Source organism: Mustela erminea, chromosome 16 (genome assembly GCF_009829155.1).
Source record: "Mustela erminea isolate mMusErm1 chromosome 16, mMusErm1.Pri, whole genome shotgun sequence".
In the NCBI taxonomy this organism is placed as follows: domain Eukaryota; kingdom Metazoa; phylum Chordata; class Mammalia; order Carnivora; family Mustelidae; genus Mustela; species Mustela erminea.
Genome location: NC_045629.1, coordinates 1,401,698 through 1,422,092, shown reverse-complemented (window position 1 = coordinate 1,422,092; position 20,395 = coordinate 1,401,698). Strand labels below are relative to the sequence as shown.

Sequence of the window (20,395 nt, the reverse complement as noted above, 5' to 3'; positions counted from 1 at the left end):
CACTCTCCAGGAGCACAGACAGCTTGCATGGGTCTCCTAGCTAGTTTGCTCAGTTATTCTCCCTGCATCCTCTGGTTCCCCTGGTCCAGGACATGCCCCCAAGCTCCTTGCCCAGCACCTCCTCCAGAAGGACCCCTATAATGCAATGATCTGCTCTCAGTGACCCAGAATTTTTGAAGCTTTATTCACTCTTCTTCATTCTTTTTTCTTTTTTCTCCTCTGACTGGAAAATTTCTAGTGGTCTCACTTCCAGTTTGCTGATCCTTTCTTCTGCTTGATCCAGTCTTTTGTTAAACCCCTCTAGTGAAGGTTCCAGTTCCGTTATGTGTTCTTCAGGTCTAAGATTTCAGCTTGGTATATTTTCTTCATTTTTTTTTTGTTGAAATCCTTTTTTTGTTCATATACTATTCCCCCTCCCTCATTAAATATCTTTATGATGGTTATTTGGAATAATATGCCAGGTAAATTATGTATCTCCATTACTTTAGGGTCAGTTTCTAAAGATTTATCTTGTTCCTTTGTCTGGGACACATTTCCCTGTTTCTTCCTTTTCCTTGACCTTTTTCTTGGTATCTGCACATTAAAAACAAACAAACAAAAACCAGCTACCTCTCCTGGTGTTCATAGTGACCTCATACAGAGGTCTTGCTTACTCTGTGATAAACTGGGGGAGGGACAACTATTTTTGTGCCATTCCAGACTTCTGTCTTTATTCTCTCTGACTTCTGTCTATCAGCACTCCAAGACATATAAGACAGAAACTAATCCTCCAGGCACCCCAGGAAAAGTTGGAACTCTGGATGTGTCCATCATCCAACTCTTTCTCCCTTAAGGAAGAAGCATTTGCTAAAGGGTTCCTTACTATTGTATTGCACTATGCCAGGGGTAAGGATTATGGAAAAGGATGTCTCAGATATTGCTACCAGCTTTGATATAGCTGATTTCATACTTGCCCAGGGTGCAGAAGTCTCTCAACTAGTTTCTGAATTTTTCACAGAGAGAATACATCCATGTATTGTTATTGAATCAATGAGTTGTGGGTGAGGTAGAGAGGACCCAGGGATTCCTAATTCATCATTTTGATGACATTATCCTTTTTCAGATAATTCCAACATCTTTATCATCTTGGTTTCAGCATATATTGTCTTTTGTCATCCATCATCAGGCTCTTGGTATGATGAATGATATTTTTTCTTAAACATCAGGCCATTTTATAGCATATCATTTTTATATCATATCATTATTATATCATAAGACTCCAAATATCATTGAAGCTCTATTTTAGCTGGATGTCCCTGACACCAATCCAGCAAGGGTGCTGGTATTGCCCCATGACTGGAAGATAAAAGTCCAGGTTCCCTATTTGGTCACCCTTGACACCCAAGTTGAAGAAGTGTTCCTTATTACTGCTGGATGGGGTTTCCAGCTTACTGTCTCCACTAACACTACTGGAGAGTGGCTTCACTGAGCAATTGGTAAAGTCTGACTCTTTACTAGGCCTCCTTTGACAATACTCAGCAGGCAGAGGAAGGGACACTAGTTATGTAAGGGTCTATTCAGCCAGAGCAGCCCCACCCCGGTTGAACTGCCATTTTGTTGTAAAATTTAAATTGACTCTACCCCTCTGCCCCAGGGGAACTTACTCAAAAACAAGTCCTGGAAACCAGTCCCAGGTAACAAAGCCCAAATACAAGGGTGGGTCAGGCCAGGTGGAGGTATTCAATCAGTGGGGGTGCATACTATCTCCTAGCTACCAAGGAGTATGGGCCCCACCCTTTAGGCACCTTTTGGGCACCAATTCTGACCAAGGTGATAGGCTGGTTCAAATGTCTACCAGGGTAAATTATAATTCAATTGGTCACCTAGCATTACTGTGCAGCTTTCTCTGTGTGTTACAATTTCATTGGCCACCTGTGCATGGCCAGGCCCAACCACATGGCCTTTGCTCTATAAGAGTTAGCCTGTGAAACAGAGGGGGGTCGTCCTTCCTGTAAGGAGCGGCCCCAACTGGTCTGTTTTTTTGTTTTTTTTTTTTTGATGGTCAGTTTGATTCGTGATGATTAGCGTGAAATAAAGCTTTGCTTGACTTTTGCTTTGTATCAGTCTCGCTCCTTTAATCACGGACCTATTATTGGGGGGACCCATTTTGGGGGGACCCAACAGTTACTGTCAAGTGGGGGTGAGACTCCAGGTTCTCCATGTGGCCTCCACTGACAGTGCAGGGTGAGGGGAGCTCCTTATCAGCTGGAATGTTAGAGTACATCATTAGAGCTTCATGAGGGTAGACATCTTAGCTCCCCACTCAGCCTTTCTGGCACAGGTGTCCATGACACCACAGTTTTTTCTGTCCTGTTTGGCCAGAAAAAAGTAAATTTTGTCCAACAGTGTTTTTGTCTTGCTGAGTGCCCACTCCCTGGTCCTTTGATTGTGGATGGTAGGATTTCATTTGGGCTTATAGTTTGTCTGCACTCATTGTAATTTCCAAGTTGCTGTCCTCTTCAGCTACAAGTCTGGGACATAGGAAGCAGAAAGAGAATCCAGGGAATTCACCATCATGTTGTTCTTGGGTTCTGAAGTTCCTATCCAGGGAGTTTTTCCTCTATCTTTCAGAGCCTTCTTGTATTTGTTTTGCATACACTGTGCAATGCTTTTAGTTCCAGTTAGTAGGAGGAATAGGGGAAAGTACATCTACTCCATCTCTCTGAAGCAGAAGTTCATGGGAGGCTTTTTCAAAAATACCCACACATGGACCCCTCCTCTAAAGACTCTGATATAATTGGCAGGAATGGTACCTGGGCGTGAAGAAATTTAAAAGCTTTCCAGGTGACTCTGATGTGCACCCACAGCTAAGACCTGCCATAGATGGCCTCATCTCTTTCAATTGTCATCTGTAAGCCAGTTCATAACTCCCAAGTTCTACCTTTTACCCACACTTTTCCTCTGAGCTGTAGACCTATATATTCAGCTGCCCACTTAAATAATTCTTTTTTGAGATGTTGAGACTATCAGACAGTCGGGGGTCAAAAGTACCTCAGAAATCCACATACTAAAGAAAAAAAATATCTGTGCTCCCCCTCCTCAAAACATCTGCACTTCCACCAGCCTTCCCCATCTCAGAGAATAGTACCACTGTCTATCTAATTGTACAATGGAACCATTCTCAATGAGTTTTCTCCCTTCACCAACCTTTTCCCTGTGGTGCAATAAGAGAAACTCTTGCAAAAGTCACATCTGATGAATCAGCCCCTTTCTCAGTGATGTGCCAAGCAACATTGGAGTCTAGGTGAAAGGAAAAAAAAATCTGTGTTTCAATATATAAGATTTTTGTATTTTTTAATGGTTACATTTTTCTAGAACAAGTAGTGAAAAAATATTGAAAATTTAAAATGCAGGTTTCTAATACTCATAACGGTATTTTAAGTTTAATCTTTTATTTATACCACAACAGAATTGAATATAATTTTACTTTTCTAACTTTATGAAAGCTAACTCATTATCACTCACTGTCAGGGAAATGCAAATCTAAACTACAATAACACCTCACACCTGTCAGAATGGCGAAAAGCAAAAAAAAAAAAAAAGTCCAGAAACGAGTGTTTGTAAAGTTATAGAGAAAAAGGAACCCTCCCTCCTACACTGTTGGTGGGACTGTAAACTAGTGCAGACATTCTGGAAAATAATGTGGAAGTTCTTCAAAAAGTTAAAAATAGAATGACCCTATAATCTTGTAATCACAGTAGTGGGTGTTTACCCAAAAACTACAAACATACTAATTCAAAGGGATATATGCAACTCTGTGTTTATAGTAGAATTGTTTACATAGCTAAACTGTGGAAACATCCCAAATGTCCATTGATAGATAAATGGATAAAGAAGGGGTGGTATGCGTGTGTGTGTGTGTGTGTGTGTGTGTGTGTTTGCCTTACATATATATATATATGTATATATATACATATATATGAAATATTATTCACCCATAAAAAGGAATGAAATGTTCATTTTTAAAATTTTCTTTATTTTCTTATTAACATATAATGTATTATTAGCCCCAGGGGTACAGGCCTGTGAATCATCAGGCTTACACACTTCACAGTACTCACCATAGCACATACCTTCCCAAATGTCCATAACCCCACCGCCCTCTCCCTACACCCCTTCCCTTGGCAACCCTCAGTTTGTTTTGTGAGATTAAGAGTCTCTTATGGTTTGTCTTTCTCCCAATCCTATCTTGTTTTCTTTTTTTTTAATACCCCCAAATTCCCCACAATGCTTCTCAAATTCCTCATATTAGAGGGATCATATGATAATTGTCTTTCTCTGATTGACTTATTTCGCTAAGCGTACTACCTTCTAGTTCCATCCATGTCATCGCAAATGGCAAGATTTTATTTCTTTTGATGGCTGCATAGTATTCCATTGTGTATGTGTGTGTGTGTGTGCGTGTGTGTGTATATATACACCACCTCTTCTTTATACATTCATCTGTTGATGGACATCTAGGTTCTTTCCATAGTTTGGCTATTGTGGACATTGCTGCTATAAACATTTGGGTGCACATGCACATTTGGATCACTACATCTGTATCTTTAGGGTAAATACCCTATAGTGCAATTGCTAGGTCATAAATTAGCGCTATTCTTAATGTCTTGAGGAACCTCCATGCTGTTTTCCTGAGTGGCTGCACCAGCTTGCATTCCCACCTACATGTATGGGGGTTCCCCTTTCTGCACATCCTCACCAGCATCTGTCATTTCCTGACTTGTTAATTTTAGCTATTCTGTCTGGTGTGAGGTGGTATCTCATTGTGCTTTTGATTTGTATTTCCCTGATGCCAAGTGATGCGGAACAAATTTTCATGTGTCTGTTGGCCATCTGGATGTCTTCTTTGCAGAAATGTCTGTTCATGTCCTCTGCCCATTTCTTGACTGGATTATTTGTTCTTTGGGTATTGAGTTTGCTGAGCTCTTTTTAGATTTTGGATACTAGCCCTTTATCTGATATGTCATTTGCGAATATCTTCTCCCATTCTGTAAGCTGTCTTTTGGTTTTGTTGACTGTTTCCTTTGCTGTGCAAAAGCTTTTGAACTTGATGAAGTCCCAATAGTTCATTTTTTCCCTTGCTTCCCTTGCTTTTGGCAATATTTCTAGGAAGAAGTTGCTGTGGCTGAGGTCAATGAAGTTGCTGCCTGTGTTCTCTTCAAGGATTTTGATAGATTCCCTTCTCACACTGAGGTTCTTCATCCATTTGGAGTCTATTTTTTCATGTGTGGTGTAAGGAAATGGTCCAGTTTCATTTTACTTCATGTGGCTGTCCAATTGTCCCAACACTATTTGTTGAAGAGACTGTCTTTTTTCCATTGGATATTCTTTCCTGCTTTGTCAAAGATTAGTGGACTGTAAAGTTGAGGGTCTATTTCTGGGCTCTCTATTCTGTTCCATTGATATATGTGTCTGTTTTTGTGCCAGTACCATACTGTCTTGATGATGACAGCTTTGTAATAAGAGCTTGAAGTCTGGAATTGTAATGCCACCAACTTTGACTTTCTTTTATCAATATTCCTCTGGCTATTTGAGGTCTTTTCTGGTTCCATATAAATTTTGGGATTATTTGTTCCATTTCTTTGAAAAAATAGATGGTATTTTGATTGGGATTGTGTTAAATGTGTAGATTGCTTTGTGTAGCATAGACATTTTCACAATATTTGTTCTTCCAATCCATGAGCATAGAGCATTTTTCCCTTTCTTTGTGTCCTGCTCAATTTCTTTCATGATTACTTAATAATTTTCTGAGTATAGATTCTTTGCCTCTTTGATTAGGTTTATTCCTAGGTATCTTATGGTTTTGGGTGCAATTGTAAATGGAATTGACTCCTTAATTTCTCTTTCTTTTGTCTTATTGTTGGTGTAAAGAAATGCAACTGGTTTCTGTGCATTGATTTTATATCCTGACACTTTACTGAATTCCTATATGAGTTCTAGCAGATTTGGAGTGTATTTTTTGAGGGTTTTCCACATATAGTATCATGTCATCTGCAAAGAGTGATAGTTTGACTTCTTTGCCGATTAGGACGCCTTTAATTTCTTTTTGTTGTCTGATTGCTGAGGCTAGGACTTCTAGTACTACGTTGAATAGCAGTGCTGATAATAGACAGCCTGCCATGTTCCTGACCTTAGCGGAAAAGCTCTCAGTTTTTCTCCATTGAGAATGATATTCGCTGTGGGTTTTCATTGATGGCTGATGATATTGAGGTATGTACCCTGTATTCCTACACTTTGAAGAGCTTTGATCAGGACAGAATGCTGTACTTTGTCAAATGCTATTTCAGCATCTATTGACAGTATCATATGGTTCTTGTTCTTTCTTTTATTAATGTATTGTATCACATCAATTGATTTGCGGATGTTGAACCAACCTTGCAACCCCGGAATAAATCCCACTTGGTCGTGGTGCATAATCCTTTTAATGTACTGTTGGATATTATTGGCCAGTATTTTGGTGAGAATGTTCGCATCTATGTTCTTCTGGGATATTGTTCTCTAATTCTCTTTTTGGATGAGATCCTTGCCTGGTTCTGTGATCAAGGTAATGCTGGCCTCATAAAATGAGTTTGGAAATTTCCCTTCCACTTCTATTTTTTGCAACAGTTTCAGGAAAATAGGAATTAATTCTTCTTTAAATGTTTGGTAGAATTAATTCCCTTGGGAAACCATCTGGCCTTGGGCTCTTGTTGTTAGGAGATTTTTGATGATGGCTTCAATCTCCTTACTGGTTATGGGTCTGTTCAGGTTTTCTATTTCTTCCTGGTTCAGTTGTGTCTCTAGGAATGCATCCATTTCTTCCAGATTGTCAAATTTGCTGATGTATAGTTGCTCAAATATGTTCTTAAAATTGTTTGCATTTCTTTGGTGTTGGTTGTGATCTCTCCTCTTTCTTTCATGATTTTATTTATTTGGGTCTTTTCTCTTTTCTTTTCGGTAAGTGTGGCCAGGTTTTTATCAATCTTATTAATTCTTTCAAACAACCAGCTCCTCGTTTCATTGACTTGTTCTATTTTTTTTTTTTTTTGGTTTCTATTTTATTGATTTCTGCTCTGATCTTTATTATTTCTCTTCTTCTGCTGGGTTTAGGCTTTCTTTGATGTTCTTTCTCCAGCTCCTTTAGGTGTAAGATTAGGTTGTGTATTTAGACCTTTCTTTTTTCTTGAGAAAGACTTGTATGACTATATATTTTCCTCTCAGGACCGCCTTTGCTATATCTCACAGATTTTGAACCATTGTGTTTTCATTTTCATTTGTTTCCATGAACTTTTTCAATTCTTCTTTAATTTCCTGGTTGACCCATTCATTCTTTAGAAGGATGCTGTTTAGTCTCCATGTGTTTGGGTTCTTTCCAAGTTTCCTCTTGTGATTGAGTTCTAGCTTCAGAGCACTGTGGTCTGAAAATATGCAGGGAGTGATCCCAATCTTTTGGTACTGGTTGAGACCTGATTTAGGACCGAGGATGTGATCTATTCTGGAGAATGTTCCATGTGCACTAGAGAAGAGTGTGTATTCTGTTGCTTTGGGATGGAATGTTCTGAATATATCTGTGATTCCATCTGGTCCAGTGTATCACTTAAAGTCTTTATTTCTTTGTTGTTCTTTTGCTTAGATGATCTGTCTGTTTCAATTAGAGGGGTGTTAAAGTTCCGTACTATTACTGTATTATTGTCAATGTGTTTCTTTAATTTTGTTATTAATTGGTTTATGTAGTTTTCTGCTCCCATGTTAGGTGCATAGATATTTAAAATTGTTAGAGCTTCTTGTTGCACAGACGCTTTGAGTATGATATAGTGTAGTGTCTTTTCTCTTATCTTATTATAGTCTTTGGCTTAAAATCTAACTGATCTGATATAAGGATTGCCCCTCCAGCTTTCTTTTGATGTCTATTAGCATGGTAAATTGTTTTCCACCCCCTCACTTTAAATCTGGAGGCATCTTCGGGTCTAAAATGAGTTTCTTGTAGGCAGCATATTGATGGGTTTTGTTTTTTTTTTTATCCATTCTGATACCCTGTGTCTTTTGATTGGGCATTTAGCCCATTAACATTCAGGGTAACTATTGAGAGATATGAATTTAGTGCCATTGTATTGCCTGTAAAGTGACTGTTACTGTATATTGTATCTGTTCCTTTCTGGTCTACTATTTTTAGGCTCTCTCTTTGCTTAGTGGACCCCTTTCAATATTTCCTGTAAGGCTGGTTTGGTGTTTATAAATTCTATTAGTTTTTGTTTGTCCTGGAAGCTTTTTAATCTCTCCTTTTATTTTCAATGATAGCCTGGCTGGATATAGTGTTCTTGGCTGCACGTTTTTCTTGTTTAGTGCTCTGAATATATCATACCAGTTTTTTCTGGCCTGCCAAGTCTCTGTGGATAATACCACTACCAATCTAATATTTTTACCATTATATGTTACAAACTTCTTGTCCCAGGCTGTTTTCAGGATTTTCTCTTTCTCACTAAGACTTGTAAATTTTACTATCAGATGACAGGGTATGGACTTATTCTTATTGGTTTTGAGGGAGGTTCTCTGCACTTCCTGGATTTTTATGATTGTTGCCTTTGCCATATTAGGGAAATTCTCTACAATAATTCTCTCCAATATACCTTCCGCTCCCCTCTCTCTTTCTTCTTCTTCTGGAATCCCAATTATTCTAATGTTGTTTCGTCTTATGGTGTCACTTATCTCTCGAATTCTCCCCTCATGGTAGTAGTTGTTTGTCTCTCTTTCACTCAGCTTCTTTATTCTCTGTCGTTTGGTCTTCCATAACACTAATTCTCTCTTCTGCCTCATTTATCCAAGCAGTAAGAGCCTCCATTTTTTTATTGCACCTCATTAATAGCTTTTTTTATTTCAACTTGGTTAGAATGTTGTTCTTTTATTTCTCCAAAAAGGCTTTTATTCCTCCATAAAGCGTTTCTCTAATATCTTCCATGCCTTTTTTGAGTCTGGCTAGCAACTTGAGAATCGTCATTCTGAATTCTAGATCTGACATATTACCAATATCCATATTGATTAGGTCCCTAGCCTTTGGTACTGCCTCTTGTTCTTTTTTTTTTTTTTTGTGGTGAGTTTTTACACCTTGTGATTTTATCCAGATAACAATATATGAAGGAGTGAATAAAATACTGAAAGGGTGGCAAAGACCCCAGGAAAATGAGTTTTAACCAAATCAGAAGAGACCCCAAATTGTGGGGGGAAGAAAGGAGGTAAAAAGAAATTGAGGGAAAAGAATTTTGAAAAAGAAAAAATATAAAAAAGAAAATATATATATTAGGCTGTTGAATAGAACAGAGTCACCCACTTAATTTTGGGAGTATTTTGGTCTATTAGAAGAAACTACCTCTTAAAATTTTAAAGAATAAAAAAATAGATATACATGTATATGTATATAAATATATGTATATACACAAAAGGGAAACATGATGAAGGGATGGACTATGACTATAAAGATGAAAAGAAATTTTTTTAATTTCTAAAAAGGGAGTTGATAAGTTGTTTGAGAAAATAAAGTAAAAGAAAGTGGAGAGAAGTTGCTCAGGCTGGAGACTGGAACAAAACCCTGTGCTAGATTTAGGGTATATTTTGATCTATTAGAAGTTGTACCCAAATTCTTTTAGAAGAAAAAACCTATGTGTATACAAAAAATAAAGTTAGATCAATGAAGGATAAAATATGACTATAATAACTGACTATAATAATGAAGGCTCAAAAAAGTTTTTTTTTATGAAAGGTATTGCTAAGATAAACTAGTTTAAAAAACGTTAAAAAAGGAGAGTAAAGGTTTAAAAAATTTTTAGCATAAGAAAAAATTTAAAAGAATTAATTAACTTTGCAGGAGTAAAGAATCATGGGGAGAAAGCCATGAATTCCATGCTTTGCTTTCTCCTCCTCTGGAATTCTGCTGTTCTTGGTAAGTGAATTTGGTCTTGACTGGATTTCTTGCTGATCTTCTGGGGGAGGGGCATGTTGTAGTGATCCTCAAGTGTCAGAATTGCACCGCCCTTACCGGGGGCTGGGCTAAGTAATCCACTCGGGTTTGCTTTCGGGAGTTTTGTTCCCTGAACGTTTTCCGCAGAGCTCTGGAGGACAGGAATGAAAAGAGCAACCTCCCAATCTCTGGCCCAGAGGAGCTGAGAGCTTGGGGCCCTACTCCTCAGTGCACCCTCAGAGAAAAGTGCTCAATCACTCCCGTCTCCGTGGCTTCTGGCCATGCTCCAAGCTCACCCAGCCTGTGACCAAGCATTGCTGTCTCTGGCACACAGCCTTGCCCAGAGTCTCCAAACCCTGCAGATCCCTGTGCTCTTCCAGGAGGGTCTCCCCAGATCTTGTGGGGTCTCAGCTCACAGAGCAGAAGTTAAGGTAACTCGAGTTGAGAGCTCACTCCTTGGTTCCATCTCTGTAGCCGGCTTCCCCACTGTAATGCCTGTGGGCTCTGTAATACTCAGACACCCCCAATCCTTCTGTGACCCCCTGGGACCTGAGACCACCCTGTCCCCACATGGGCTTCACCCCAGCTTAGCCTCTGGAGCAATGTCCCTCAGTGGAGCAGACTTTTAAAAGTTCTGATTTTGTGCTCTATTGCTCCACCGCTTGCCAGGAGCCAGCCCCTCCCCCACAGTCTATCTTCCTGACACTTTGGATTCACTTCTCCACAGGTCCTACCTTTCAGAAAGTGGTCAATTTTCTGTTTCTAGAATTACTGTTCTTCTTCCTTTCGATCTCCTGTTGGAATTGCAGGTGTTCAGAATGGTTTGATAAACTATCTAGCTGATCTCCTGCTACCTGATGTCATCTCAGCCTGCTACTTCTCCACCATCTTGACTCCTCTAAAATCTTCTTTAGAGAAGTGTCTGTTCACATTTTTTGCCCATTTTTTAAAAATTTATTTTTTATTTATTTTCAGCATAACAGTATTCATTATTTTTGCACCACACCCAGTGCTCCATGCAATCTGTGCCCTCTATAATACCCACCACCTGGTACCCCGACCTCCCACCCCCCACCCCTTCAAAACCCTCAGATTGTGTCTGCCCATTTTTTGACATGATTATCTGTTTTCTGAGTGTTGATTTTGAGGACTTCTTTACAGATCTTGGAGATCAGCCCTTTGTAGTGTCAATTGTGAATATCTTCTCCCATTCTGTGGGTTGCCTCTCTATTTTGTTGACTATTTCCTTTGCTGTGCAGAAGCTTTTGATCTGGATGAAGTCCCAAAAGTTCATTTTCACTTTTGTTTGCTTTGCCTTTGGAGACATGTCTTGAAAGTTGTTGTGGCAGACACTTCTCCAAAGAAGACATACAAATGGCTAGACTTTTCATAGTTTGTTCATCTTAGAAGTACTTTCTTAAGATTTTGTTTGTCAGAGAGAACAAGAGCACAGGCAGAGGGAGTGGTAGGCAGAGGGAGAAGGAGAAGTAGACTCCATGCTGAGCAAGAAGTCCAATGCAGGGGTCCATCCCAGGACCCTGGGATCATGACCTGAGCCAAAGGCAGACACTTAACTGACTGAACCACCCAGGCATCTCTATCTTAGGAGACTTTTTGCATCAATATTGATTTCTTTAAATATTACATTATTTATTTTGATTACTCGGTTTTTGATGCCTCTTAAATTTTGTGCCTGAAGCAAGTGCTTCATTCACTTCCTCATAATCAAAGTACTGACCTATTCATTAGCATGATTCTTAAAGGGCAAAAATTTCCAACAGCCATACAAGAATTCAGTGGGCCTGACTGGCCCTGTGCTTATCCTTCCAGGTGCCACATCCCAGGTGCCACTGTCCTTGTCCTCTCTGCTACTGTCATTTGGCCTCTAATGCACTCCCTCCCATCCACAGCCTCTGCACACATTTCTTCTCTCACCACAGAAGGCTCTCTCTCCCTGCAAGACCTTCCTCTGACTCCCCTTTACACATTGACTTCCTTTTTTGAACATTACTATAGAACAGTTTCCTCATAGTTCTTATCTAAGTTTTTGATTGTAGATTTACTTTGATTATTTATTAATCCCTGGAGACCCCACAAGGCTATAAGTGTAATACTATTAAAATATGCCTACATCACTGACTGTAGCACTCCCAGTGTCAAGTATAGGGCCTGGTGCAGGGCATATATTCCATTACTATTTATAGAATGAATGAGTGAACAGGTTAACATGCAATTTGGGCTCTAGCACATGAGGTAAATCAGGCCCACGGTTTGTCCCAAGGTGAACTCAGCACTAGCTTAATAGGATAACACAGGTACAAAATGGAATACAGTCCTGTGACAAATAACTCAGAAAAAAACCTGGGTTTAATGAAATTCGGCCTAAATTTCAACCCAGATGCTTAAAATGAGTTACTGAATTTCTAGATTGGAAACTTCTAGCTGAATTTCCCAAATTATTTCCCAAATTATTTCCCAAGTTATTTGAATTTCCCAAAAAATGTAACCATTTTTTCATGGAATAACTTATGGCTCCAGTTTCACAACTGAGTCTGTTAGGAACAGAAGAATTGATCAGGGGGGGTTTAATCATGACTCAAGGGAAGGGGAAGGAAGTTTCTGTCAACTATAATGTTTGTTCTTTATAATAATTATTTCACAATCATAAAATCACTTTTTAATTGTGCTATGGTATGACATCATTGTAGATTTATAAAACTTTGTAGCTTGTGTTCTTTAAGCATTCTCCTATATTCATCCAGCTTTATTGAAGTATAACTGACAAACAAAATTATATGTATTTGAAAAGTACATTGTGGTGACTTGATATACATACATATTGTGAAATGATTACTATAGTCAAGCTAATTAACACATCCATCACCCATCACCACCTCATAATTATTTTTGTGTGCAGTGAGAACACTTAAGATCAAATATAACAGAATTATCAACAATAGTCACCATGCTATTCATTAGCTCCTCAAAACTTACTTGTCCTATAACTGAAAGTTGGTACACATTTCCCTCATCCCCCAGCCACTTCACTGCAATCACCATTCTTCTCTCTGCTTCTGGGAATTAGACTTTTTCAGATTCTACCTTAAGTGAGCTTAAAAATTTGTCTTTCTGTGTCTGCTTTATATCACTTAGCATAATGTCCTCCAAGTTCATCTGTGTTGTTGCAAACAGCAGAATTTCCTCCTTTTATATGGCTGGAAAAAAAATATATCTTTATCCATTTGTTTTCCAAAAATACAGTAATCAAAACAGTATGGTACTGGCATAAAAACATGTAGACCAATACAACAGAATAGGGAACCCAGAAATAAACCTACACATATGTGGTCAACTAATCTTTAACAATGGTGACAAGAAGACATGATGGAGAAAGGATAGCCTTTCTAACGTGGTGTTGGGGAAACGGAATATCCATATCAAATGAAAAAGAATAAAATTACACCACATAAAAAAGTTAACTTAAAATAGGTTAAAGACTTGCAACACCTGGGTGTCTCCATCAGTTAAGCACCTGGTTCTTAATTTCGGCTCAGGTCATGATCTCAGAGTTGTGAGATCAAGCTCTGCATCAGATTCTAGACTAGGTGTGGAACCTGCCTAAGATTCTTTCTCTCCTGCTCTCTCAGCTCTCTCTCTCTCTTTCTCTCTCTACCTCCTTTCCTACTTCCATCCCTTCCTAAAAAAGGGGGATGGGGGATTAAAGACTTAAATGTAAGACTTGATACCTTAAAACTCCTAGAAGAAAACATAGGTTAAAATCTTGACACTGGTTTTGGCAATGATTTTTTTGGATATGATACCAAAGCACAAGCAACAAAAACAAAAATAAACATGTTGGGACTACATCAAACTGAAAAGCTTCGAAGGAAACCATCAACAAAATGAATAAGTGACCTATAGAGTGGTTAAAAAAATTGCAAATCAAATATCTGATAAAGATTTAATACCCCCAAATGAGTTGTACTCATACTACTCAATGACAACAACAACAACAAAATTAAATAACCTGATTTTAAAATGGGCAAAGGACTTAACAGACATTTTTTCCAAAGAAGATATACTGATGGCAATACGTACATGAAATGTGTTTATTTCCTATTTAAAGTTGTCCTAGGTTAAAAAAAAAGCACAATTTTTAATTATTAGAATTAATTTAACCACTCATCTTTATGTTATAGAGTGCCAGTTTTTTTTGTTGTTTGTTTTGTTTTTTAAAGATTTTATTTATTTATCAGAGAGAGAGAGGGGGAGAGAGCGAGCACAGGCAGACAGAATGGCAGGCAGAGGCAGAGGGAGAAGCAGGCTCCCCGCTGCGCAGAGAGCCCGATGTGGGACTCGATCCCAGGACGCTGGGATCATGACCTGAGCCGAAGGCAGCTGCTTAACCAACTGAGCCACCCAGGTGTCCCTAGAGTGCCAGTTTTAAATGCAAATTCAGGTGCATTTAACTCATATGTAGAATCACAGAAATTACACAATTTACATTTTGTAACCTGTATGTACACATGTACTTTATTCTTACATGTTACTGTGACAACACTACACAAAACAAATTGAACCGCTTTTAATTGTATTTCTTGATATGTGTACATTCTACCAACCCTCTATCTTTGGCTTTCTGATGAGTAAGGAAGGACTTTCTCTTTCCTTCAATGCTATTTTCAGCAAATACAGGGAAGAGCACAAACAATGGTATGATAGAGTTTCTTGGTCATTTGTGACTCCTGGAACCTCATTGCTTTCTTTCTGTGTTCTCAGCAAGCTCTGATTTGATCATCAAGTGTAGCCTCTGGTGCCATGGGTCATAGGTAAAATGTGCTTATTGTGTCCTCACTTCGAGTGGGTCCACTGAGATTCTGTGTTCATGGGCATGTCAACACTGTCTGCCAATGGGTCAGCAAGGAAGAGCCCCAAATTCCTTTGCTCACAAGTACATTCCATCATCCCATTAATAGAAATCTATTAATTTTAGGACAATATCACCTTGGAGCCTGAACTCCTTCTGAAAGTGGGGCTTTATAGCCACCCTGACTTCTGTGTCTCACTGTGGGCCATCCCTTGGCCTGGGAGCCTGAGCCACTAATTTGAGGGTCACCTGAGCCCTCTTCTGACCTCTCCTCACATAGGATCCCAAGCAAAGCCTGCCACAAGTGTCTTCTCTCTTCTTCCCTCCTAAGTCAATTCTACTTTGGAGACCCTATAACTTTCAGGTCCCTCAGTTCCACTCCTACTCTCTGACCATCTAGCCTCTCAAGAGGAGCCAACAATGTTTCAAAAATGCAAATTGTTGAGGTGACTGAGTGTCTCACTGTGGCTATGTATGTTAACCATCTGCCTTCAGCTCAGGTCATGATCCCAGGGTCCTCAGATAGAACCTTCTGTTGGGATCCCTGCTTAGTGGAGAGTCTGCCTCTTCCTCTCTCTCTCTCTCCCCCTCTCTCTCTCTCATTCTATCTTTCTCTCTCTCAAATAAACAAAATCTTTAAAAAACCGTGAGAGACTGTGGACTCCAAGGAACAATCTGAGGGGTTTAGAGGGGTGGAGGGTGGGGGATGGGTGAGCCTGGTGGTGGGTATTAAGGAGGACATGTATTGCATGGATGATTGGGTCTTATATGTAAACAATGAATCTGAGAACACTATACCAAAAACTAATGATATATTCTATGGTGACTAACATACATACATACATACATACATACATACATAATATGCAATTGTTGTCACAAACACATACACACCAAGGGAAATCCTCCAGCTCTTGTAGGGTTCCATCCACACTCATCAGCATTCCCTTATGGCCTCTAGCTCTTCCTGACACTTCCCTTAGTCTCTCCATTCTACCTCCACACCTCTCCCTCTCCTCTGCCCATCTCTTACCCAGCCTTCCAGGCTCAGTGCAGGGCTGATGGCTCTCAATGACCCTAAACACATTCACCTTAATTAAGTGCCTTCCTCTGGGCTAACATCAATCACAGAGTTCATTAAACTGTATATCATTGATTTACTTCCTTAATTTCTTCCCCCAAAAGCAATGAACAACTTGGGGACAGGGACACAATTTTCATGCTTTGTTTTTAGCACCAAGCTTAAGGGACTCACATAGAGCAATGTTTATAAATGGTTTCATAGGGAAAGTGCCCAGATGACATGGGAACCGGGGTAGGCAGAAAGACACTCCCTTTGGCTCCAGGCTGCAGAAAGCTCAACCATGAAGTCTTTCATTTTCACATTAAAAGTATTTTGATATCAAAAATACAATCATGAAAAACTTTTATTCAAACCATTTCATTTTACTTTCTCATGAGAGCTTACCTAAAAGATTATAGGGTAGTGAAATGGTAAAAAGTACCCCTCTGAATGTCAGGAAAAACAGCTCTGTTCTTGTGCTGCCATTAAATGTTGCCATTAAATGCTCTGTGTTGTTAGACAAATCATCTAAATTTGGGGGGCTTTGGTGCATTTATCTTTCAAATAAAGACTGTACTAACTGGTGATAATAATGTATGCACTCACTATAGCCACCTGCTACATTTCAGTCTTCATTCAACATATGATCTCATTCCCCACCCCAAACAACCCCTTTTCCAAACAACTAAAGTGAGACTCAGAGGCTAAATATTTGTACCATCTGGTTCTGGTAAAGCAGTGCTTGGAAAAGTGGCACACACTGTTGTACCTCACTCCTCTTCTCTGTACATCACTAAAATTCCATTTCAAAAAACTGCTACTTTACCAATCTTCCCAAAGCTATGAAGAGGCTGATAGTTCAGGAGTCAACACTTGATGGTCAAATTGTGCCAGGCCTCCCAGGTCAGTCTGATTCAGTTAATTCTGCTCCTTCCTCTCTGCAATTCTGTCTAAAAGGAACTCACAGCTTTGAAATTCTGTTTCTTATATAATCCCTGAATAATTCTTATTCAGTCCTTTGCTCTAACCCTTCATACTTTATCTCAAAACCCAGGATAGAGACACAGAACGGTATGAAATGGCAATCTCCAATTTCCTAGAAACTGCACACCTCAAAAATAGCCTGAGCCAAGTGTGCATCCCAATTTTCCCAGGTGCAACTCAGCCAGTATGAATGGCTGAGCCTGAGAAAGAGCAAGAGGAAGTGAAGATCCAACCTCCACAACAAACCCTAAACTCTGGGTTTAAGGCAATATTGCCATGCAAGGCAGGAGACTTTGAGGTGGGCAAGGACAAGTGTTTGAACAAGCCTCTCCAATCCTCGAAAACCATGGTTTTGTTCTCACACTGACCTTGATGCAAGGAAACAGAAGCCACAGCCAGGGAAATGGAACATCTTGGCAGCCCCCATCATTGGTTTCTCAGAATTGCTGTCTCTTCTTCCAAATGAACCTCAGGAGAACCACAATTTTAAAACTTACTTCATCTGGGAGAGTCAGAATTATTTTGGCAGTTCTCGGGAAAGGGAAAAAAAGACAACTAATCCCTTCCCTACTCCCTCCCCATGACAAAAAGAAAAGTTACAACATAAGACATATTGGAGCCAATTACAGAAATACATTTGAAGATCTGCAGTGTTGCACAATGTGGAAATTTGGAGAAGTAATTTTGAGGCTAAATAAATGTCTGGAGCCTTTATTTAAAATGCCCCTTTGGCTTTGCCCAGCCAATCTGGCACCTCAGGATCACAGAAGAGGCCTTTGTTTCCTTCATGACATCAGAATGGGTGCAAAGAGCAACCATCAGGGAATATTAGGTGAGCAGAGAGGTTATTTCTATTTTAGGGGCCTAAGAATGCACCTTTGCTCCCTGCAGGGTTAGAAAGGCATTAAGCATTAAGCAGGCTGTACCCTATAGGTTGCCTTAGTTAAATATATATATATTCAGCATGATTAATATACAGGTTAATCCTTTGACAAGCCTCCCCATAACTTATGTGCAGCAAAATCTCAAGCTTTCATAATATTATCATGCATTTGCATCTATAATGCCATACCATTTCATGTTACTACATATTAAGAAAGGTATATCAAAACTGTAAGTATCCCAAGGAAGTCAATTAAAGTAATGAGAGGGACTTTCATATGAGAATAACTAGGAAAAATGATGACAGAGCACAAACAATTAAAATATATAATATTACAAAGGCTAATAGGAGCCAAATGTGAACATGTTCATCAAGTTTCAGAATGCTGAGGAAGAGGGATGAACTGTGAACACCAAAGAGGTCATTTAACATAAGTAAAAGAAGTAGATAACAAATACAGGACACACAAAGTTCGGAACCTTCAGGCTGTGTTCAGACTTCTGGTCCTGCTCATTTACCCACTCAACTGTCCATCTTTGTATTGAGTCAGTAAATATTTAGAGAGGGAGCACAGTTCCTGCCCTCAAGGAGTTCGGGATCTCAGGAGAAACAGAGTTCAAGTCAATTGTACAAACATTTGGGACACCTACTAACTTCTGGGAGCTCTACCAGGGAATGCCCACAGGAGAGGTATATGGAATCACATAGAATCACATAGAAATGATCAACAGAGCCAGAAGAGGTATGCCAGTAGGTTCAAGAAGGGCTTCTGTGGGAGGCCATGTCTGAATAGAATTTCAAAGGATGATTAGAAAATAATCCAGTGAGGAGGCAGGGAGTTGGAAACTTCAATGGATGGAGCACTTCTGCTGACTTTTGGCCTACAACTAAACCCGGAGACAGAATCACCCAGACTTCTCAACTACTCCCATGAGCAAACCCTGAGTAGTGACTTTTCTCTTAGACCTTTGCTTTCAGCTCTTCCCGCAGTTGCACAAAGCACTATTTACAATGAATCTTTTGTTCCAAATCATGGATAGTGGGGCTGCTCCTTTGATAAAACTCTTACTGATAGCAATTGTATATAATCTCTTGCTTTCCCCTTCTACCCAATGCACCCCAATAAGAATTTTGTTTTCCTCTTTCCATAGAAAAGCTTTGAAAGTCACCAGCAGCCTCAAATTTTCAACCTCTGATCTATTGTTTGTTTGCATAGAACTTGTTGTGAATCGTTGAACACTACATCAAAAACTAATGAGGTATTATATATCAGCTAACTGAACATAATTTTAAAAATGATGATTATAATGTAGATGGCCTTCTGTTCAGCTGCCTCTTCCAGAACATACTGATGAAATAAACATCTGCAGTAGTGTTTTCTCCAAAGATGCTGATGATTTTAAGTAATTAATGTGGAGCAAATGTGTTACCAGTGGTCCCATGGAGTGTCTGGGAAATAATTAAGTGAATGGACATCCCAACCCTAGGGAAGAATGTGGTTGTGGTTGGAAGGTCAAAAAATGTTGGAATGCCCATTGCAGTGCCAATACAGATAGATGGGGCTTGTGAATACCCTGGAGGTGATGCCACTATTACAATATTCATTAGTACACTCCCAAAGAGCAAATGAAGAAACATACAGTTCTTGCAGACATTTTGGTCTCTGATTCAGGCATTCCCAATCATAGCAGATATGATCAAGGAGGGCATTGCACTGATCAATATGAAAATAAAAAGAGTTCAAGATCTCATCATGCCTAAACCCACCTTGGTTGGAGATGTGGATTTTGAAGAAATCAGAAAAAAAAGCTGCTTACAGCATTCCAGTCCACAGGGATATTGGTCCCATGACAATGACGATGTTAACAAAGAATACCATTATTTCAGCAAAAATGTGCTGAGGCTTAAGGAGTAGGAAGTATTGAAGCCCAAGGACTGTGGAGTACTAACTAATTAACTAACTCCTGTGTCTTCTGTCATGAACAACACTCCAATCCAGTTCAAGAGGCAAAGCAGACCAATAAAAAAGCAATATTTTTTTTAATTTTTTTTTTACTGAAATGGTTTAAGATGATGCTTGTTTTATTGAAAGCTTAAGTGGCTGGGTATTTGCGCACATAGCATTGCAGTACCTCACCATGGAGCATGCCAGTATCATGCTGGGTCATGTGATCCAGCCAAGAGAAGCCATTAATTTACTGATTAACCTAGAGGACATTGTTCCATTGAGAACAAATGTTCAACTTTGTCCAGTCACTTCAGTTAAAATTTGCCTTTTCTCCAACACAAGTTGTTTCCTGTCTTCTAATTTTGGCCATTCTAACTGGTGTAAGGTGGTATCTCAGTGTGGTTTTAATTTGAATCTCCCTGATGGCTAATGATGATGAACATTTTTTTCATATATGTCTTTATTGGAGAAGTGTCTGTTCATGTCTTCTGCCCATTTTTTGACATGATTATCTGTTTTGTGTGTTGGAGAGGATGTGGAGAAAGGGGAACCCCATACACCGTTGGTGAGAATGCAAGTTGGTGCAGCCAATTTAAAGAACAGTGTAGAGATTCCTTAAAAAATTAAAAATAGAGCTTCCCTATGACCCTGCAATTGCACTACTGGGTATTTACCCCAAA

The 20,395-nt window shown here is 39.3% G+C and overlaps 1 pseudogene; it reads left to right on the top strand.

The window, feature by feature from the left end:
• The first annotated feature begins 17,074 nt into the window (after positions 1-17,074).
• On the top strand, positions 17,075-19,724 carry LOC116575495 (annotated as a pseudogene).
• The last annotated feature ends 671 nt before the right edge of the window (positions 19,725-20,395 follow it).